We start from the raw sequence: 7,257 nt of genomic DNA, 5'->3' as shown, positions 1-7,257 counted from the left end.
TTTTTACAAATATCCACAGTCACCCACACAGTCATTAACATCATGTCTTTGTTAATCAATCACAAAATTCTAACCTATAATACAGTCCCTCATAAAGTTAGTGTTTATTGGGGCAGTTATGTAATGTCCAAATATGGTATATTTGTCAGCTGAGGATGCTACTTATACACTGTTTACATCATTTTAACAGTTTGGGTTCATTGATTGGATGAATAACGTTTTGTGTTGATTGGAGGACTTTGACCAAACGTGGTGTAGTCAGAAACCACGCTGACGTCAAGACTAAATGGTAGGGGACAGCCAGGGCAAAATGTCAACACATCTGACCATTAGTAGTGTAGTCAATAGCAACGCATATGTGTCAGAACCCATATTCTCTATCAAGTCTTGTGAAAGCTCTTTTGAGTGATGTACGATGCTTTATTTACCCCCAGGCAAGTCATTGTAATAAAATTCCCACAATTTAGTATAACTCGCAGTTGTTTGAACTTTGATAAAGTGCAACTATCTACATTTTCGTTCCAAACTAAATGTCATCGAATCAAGTTCGAAATTGGCGTCGTAAAACTTTTACGATCCATTTCCTGGGGAGGGTATTGTAAAGCCATTTTAACTATATAACAGTAATGCGGCTCGTAAAACCGATATCATCATCTCGGTATTATTCTATTAAATTCTCTGGTGTTGTTTGGGTGAACAAACAGACATTTTGAAGATTTCGTTTTTGCTTAAAAAATTATCTTTATTTTCTTTTCATGCGTAAGGCCTAATAAAAAGATGGGATAGGTAGATTTTTCATTTTATTTAATTATATTTTTTTGTCATGTGTGAGTGTCTAGTTGAGGCTATCCGTTGTTTTCCAAATGGTCTCTGTGTTGTTTATTTCCTCCAATCAGATGTACAGCCATTACAGATTGGAAGAACAGTTATATAACCTAATTTTGTCTTTTTAAGTTCTTGTCAGTTTTCGCATCCACTATTTCTCTTGAGACTTCACAATTTTTGCGATTTTATTATTTTTTTCTCAAATACCTAAAAGAAAGTTTAGGGTCGGCAGTGAAAAACAAGATGGGGTCGGGTAATTGGAATCAAACAATTATTTTGTTTAGGTCTAAATATTCGTACGCCGTTCCAATTACTGAAAATAATGACTGTAAAGTTGACTGTTAATGGTCTAATCAAAATATAAATTGGGGGTCGAATTATGATAACATTTGATGTGCTAGATGACTTTGACCGTGTAACATACACACAGAGCTCATAGAACGCCTATGGAACTACCATTTTAGAGAGTATTACAGATATGTTACCTCTTAATATCGGACTACTGTATTATGAATATATGGGAAAGAAATCTGTCACTGCACCTTTGAAAATATAGTTACGGTTTGGGGATGGTTTGGTACACATTGGAATGTTTTGAGACTCTCATTCGGAATTAACAATTACTAATTAACCCTTTAAATGTATTTAGATAAAATATACAGATAATAATGGGATAAATCATTTCTGTTTTCCAAAAAATACATTTTCTTTTATAACCACAGGCGAGTAATTTCTTACTTGTCTGTGGCTTAATTTAGTGTTCTGAGATTATAGAAGTGGCCATGGGTGACAGGGATGCCTTAGATATTTGCATATATAATTACGCTGTAAACAAGATAGTGTCAATACCGGAAGTTCCCGGAAACGTGTAGGGTAAACAGGAATGTCATGGAAGTGTACAAAAATAAACGCGGTTAAAACTACTATCAGTAACGTCGACATGCTGTTGCAAAAAGTATGTTTAGCTTGTGTCTTTCTTAGTTAGCTGAAATTCTACTCTCTGTAAAGTGAATGTTGAAATATTTGCTTATCTCTATAGATACTGCTCTTTTGCGAAGCTAGCTACAAAAAATCACCAATAGGTCTTTCCAAAATTTGCCACGGTGGCGCTCTACTTCCTGTCTGTGTGTACTTTGGGGGTATACATGGTATAGGCTATTGGGTTAATCATAGAGCACTGCTGCTTTCCTCGATGTCTGAACAATATAAACATCCCTGATATACACTTCTACAGAATACCAAGGAACAAAGCTCTTAAGAAATGGTACAATGAGGTGATGATACCCCCAATTTGAGTGAGGGCGCTGTATTCTCAATTTCCTGTTTGCAGTCTGGAATGGTCTGTTGATCGTGTTTGTCTACAATTTCTAACCCCTTCGGTTTTTGTAGTAATCTGTATTTGTCATTGCATTGTCACAGCACTGAACTTCCCGCGCAATGATTGTAAATTTGTTCTTATCAAGGGGTCAAGGAGGCTTGAATAGTGATAGGGTTAAGCTCCCTAGCAAAGTTATGATATGTGTTTTCCGCCATTGGTGTACACTGTTCTACACGTGTCTCTATTAGATTTACGATAATCTGAAAAAAGCAACAAATAATTCATGGTTTTGTTCTTTATAGTGATGAGTAGAAGGTAAATGTATAATTTAAAAATAATAAAAACAGATAAAGATTTATGGTGAATCTTACTTCCAGGACGTGATGAAGATGTATGTTCAAACTTCTCTTTCTTCAAAGGATCTAATAACAAGCATACGTCGTTTCGGGCTATACCCATTTTCAAGGATATAAATTCACCATATATAAATTAAACAATAAACTAATAAAGAAATGGTGACAAATTTTTTGCAACCTCTAAGTTGAGAGAAATCTTTCTTTTTTTCGAAAAAGAATAAACAATCAAAATACAGGGTCCAGCTGAAAGATTAAGTTGAACACAATGATATATATTTATACACTTTGACTGTAAATTGATCAAAACTGTTATTCAGAAAGTGTCGATGTGTTCCTATAAATCAGTCCCATGGGTTTATTCTTCTCATAATACATTGATATCATTGGCGCCACAGCGAACATACGCAGTTCCCTATTATACGAGCGTCTACAATAATTTTTTTTTTGGTAATTCCCGTTGGGTTGCAGCATTCACGGTTCGTTTACGAAAGAGGGCACGAATAGGTAAAGGTATCTGAACAATTCGTTCATTTTACTCAGGATAAGAACACGTTTTTGAATTCGTCCGTCTTTCCGCCCATCCGCCCATCCATCCATCCATTCATCCATCCATCCACCCATCCATCCATCCATCCATTCACCTAGTCTAGTCTGTCTGTCTGTCTGTCTGTCTGTCTGTCTGTCTGTCTGCCTGCCTGCCTGCCTGCCTGCCTGCCTGCCTGCCTGCCTGTCTGTCTGTCTGTCTGTCTGTCTGTCTGTCTGTCTAATTTCTTTCTATCCTTTATATTGTATATTTATAATTCCATAGTGTTGCAGTTCTCGAATCATCGCATCGCGGTTTAAACTTTACACATCAAAATCTAAGTACACGTATTGTAGTATCTTCTGTCGGTTTATTCCCCTTGACAACCAAACATTATTGTGTCCCTATGGCCCATAATAAACTTTTAAAAGCTAGAGTAATAAGGGTAAATATAATTTTACGTGACCACGTGACTTATACCATGAGGATGCAACAGTAATCCAGCAACCTGGTAAAACGCACGAGGGTACACTAGGCTTAAAACGTAGATTAGCTTGGGTTCAGCAAAATTCATGTCGATAAAACTGTTAAGATGTCTCAAACTATCGCACATTTTTTTCTTGGTGTTATTCTACATATGAATGCAGGTTGACGGGGGGGGGGGGAATCATTGTAAAATGCCTTCAGAACAGAAGGTGAGTCAGGTGTGAACGTGACTGGACTCAAAGTGCTGAGAGCAGCATCGAAATCGAAGTGATTTAGGTGGTTGTCTACCAAGCCATTAACCGAGTTTGTAAGTGTGTTTTGCTTGTCAGCTCATTTGTACGTCGGTGCTTGATTTCGCAATTGGGTCTACCTGGTCGTGCAGTTCCTTCGTCGTTTAGTATACATTTATTAAATCTGATTAAAATCCGATGTGGTGAAAGCGGCTAGATGCCTTTATTTACCTCTATTTGAATTGTTTTGTGTCGTTTGTTTTCTTCTGGGTGATCACCGCCTTTCATGGATTGGTTCTTTTCCAGCATAAAGAGAGTCTGACACAGACAGTGATACGCACACAAACATACGAGCTCGTAATTTTGCTTGAATATAGAATAAAACTTACATATTCTTTGTATTGGTGGATAGAAATACCAATACCCATTATACTGCCAATTTGAAGAGAGAAAAAAGAAGGGCGGACACTGAATCAGAAGTCCAGTAGTTGGAGAGTCTTCAGTAATTACTAGGGGGGGGGGGGTACTACCGGAGGAATTAGGTCACATTTTACACAAACCAGTCCTCAAGGGAGGGTCATACTGAAAAAATTGAAATGAGGGAGGGTTACATTTGACTTTGACTCATATTTTTGTCTAACGTTGCTTTATTTTGTGATTTTGGCATGATCCCACCGCTGCCACCGGTTCAATTCCAAATCCTACTGCTACCAGCACTTCCCATCACTGGCACCATTGTAAAGTAATATCATAACGTATCAGTGGAATGCAGTGAATTGGTGTGAGGAGAGGAGCGGGTATCACAGTAGTAAAGGTGGAACAGCATGGCAAGATATTGGGGAAAATGTGGTTGAGTGGAGATGTTGATCTCGATCCAGAGGTTGTCAGTTGTGCGCTCATCTAGTCTTTGGGAGTTCTGGCCTTTGGCACAGCTAATTAGATCCAAACACAGGCAATACTGACTCAATACAAATATAAACTCACTGTGTTGGTAATAGTGGGAAACAATACTGTCTTTAAAAACTGTCAATGTGTGGTGGGATCTTACTAGAGAAAAATTCCTTGACTCTAGCGGGATTCGAACCCAGGACCTCCTGACGACTAGTCTTCAGCTCTAACAACCATACCACGCTAACGTGTTTTTCATGAAAATATTAAAACAAGGGGGTGTCATATTTTAGAGAAAGGAAATTGAGGAAGTGTCACTTTTTAACGGCGTAGGGGAGGGTAAGATTTTATGTATATTTTCTTTGAAGTTAAATGACAGTAATCGTTAAGATTTCAAGAGGACATTTTGCTGTATTCCCCCCCCCACTCCCCCCTTCCCCCTACCTAGTATCAAACGAGCATGCATAGTGAAGTACGCTTACTTGTAGCAACATTATTCAACAGTTCCGAAATACAGGTTACGCGTACCTGTACACACACACACACACACACACACACACACACACACACACAAACACACACAGACACAGACATAGATTTAAATACATACCTACAAAGACACAGACACTTACACGTCGTTACATATACAGCATATAGACACAGACACATTCACAGACAGACACTGAAACAGACACAGACAGACAGACACAATCAGATATATATATGTATATAACATTTTGTATATATGTATGTATATATATATATATATATATATATATATATATATATATATATATATATATATATATATATATGTTGAGGGTAGAAGAAAATCAAGTCGGGTTTTTCGTCTCTACAAGCCTGTTTCGTGAGTAAATCACTCGTCAGGAGATGTTGATATATATATATATATATATATATATATATATATATGCGTGCGTGTGTGTGTGTGTGTGTGTGTGTGTGTGTGTGTGATTAAGTCGGTAATGCTCTGCTATATATATTCGTGCGTGAATGCGGCTGGTGTTTCAAACAAGTTGCCAATAAATATCTTCACGTACTACAAAATATCTCCGGTAATAATTTACAATTTACCATGATTTCTTAATTGTACTTGTAACTGTAGACATCTGACCAGTGTATTGTATTTTCAAATGACAGATATATAAATCTAGGACTTCAGGTTGACAGCTCAAACCCCTGTAGATTTATTAAGAAAACATACACAATTAAACAGAGGAAATGCTGCCCAAGGAATTGTTTGCAAATTCACTACTCACAATGTGTTCCCGATTGGGCTTTCATGAGAGATGGATAAATGGGATGTATCAGAACAGAGTATTCCTTTTCTCATAAACATGAATAATTACGTCATCAATATGTCAGATATGACGTCAGCTATCTATAGAAATAACATGTTTAATCAACAAGTGAAGAAGACAATAAACACTTAAATTTTAGTCCAGGGAACCTGACCTGATTTGTGAATAAACGCAAATGAAACATTTTTTATTTGTGTATTGATCATTAGTACGGAACAATGTTTCACCGTTTTTCAAGGTAATTCAAACATAAAAAATGTGGTTGCAGCTGCCTAAACATTAAGAAAATAAGCGCAAATATTATGTTGATGAATCAAGAATAACATAATTATACCATCGCCAGTAATATAATAAAAAAAAATCGGGGAAAATAACGGCAATGTTGAGCGTTTTTACTCATATTTCCAACACAGCAGAACCAGTGACGTAGACACACGTTGTAGTGATATAGACGCGCGTTGTCGTGACGTAGAGAACCAGAGTATATATTCCATATTTTTTGTTGAACCTGGCGTTAGTCATGGTTTACATTATGTCTACTAAACATAACTTGTGCACGTGTTTGATGAAATGAAAATGTTTTCATTTTTTTAGGTTGAGTTTTGACACCAAAGTTAAACGTTCTGATGTACATGACTCATACTATCTTGTATATGTCTGAGATAGAAACATCCGGGACACTTTTATGTAGCCCGTAGGCAGTATACATGAAAAAGAAATAGCTCTGTTGAACAGTTATTGTGGTCTGTACAAGACACATTGGAAATATAACGTGTGAAGAAGATAATTACAAAACATTTCTATATTTTCCACTATATAAACATTTACTTGGCATACACTAAAATGTTAGCCCCACTTTGAGCGTTTGCGCAAATTGATCAATATATTACGTAACATCGATATGACCTTCTAAGGTACATGCGCAAACGCAAATATTGGAGCAGTAATATGTAGACATTTTTCCCGATCGTTTAGGATGAATTTGGGAGGTTTAAGTTTCACTACGCAGTATTGAAATGATTCTCATTCACTGAAGGATAAACATTACTTTTGTTCCTAATGCCATTTCAACAGAATTAAGCGTTTCATTCTCACTATCCCACAGGGGCATGGAGGTCTAACAAACTAGTGTAATCTGGAAGACAAATGATGAGTTTAGAACCCCTAGATACTCATAACACGATCTCCCTGACCAATCGTGATGATTCGAATCGTTTATTTTTGGTTTACCACGACTTCTCAGGTCACTGAGATCACGATAGACTTTAACCTATGTATGTCTTCCCATTATTTTGGACTCAAGACTGTA

The sequence above is a fragment of the Glandiceps talaboti genome, chromosome 19 (genome assembly GCF_964340395.1).
Source record: "Glandiceps talaboti chromosome 19, keGlaTala1.1, whole genome shotgun sequence".
NCBI classification, from domain to species: Eukaryota; Metazoa; Hemichordata; class Enteropneusta; family Spengelidae; genus Glandiceps; species Glandiceps talaboti.
Note: the sequence above shows the minus strand (reverse complement) of the source record.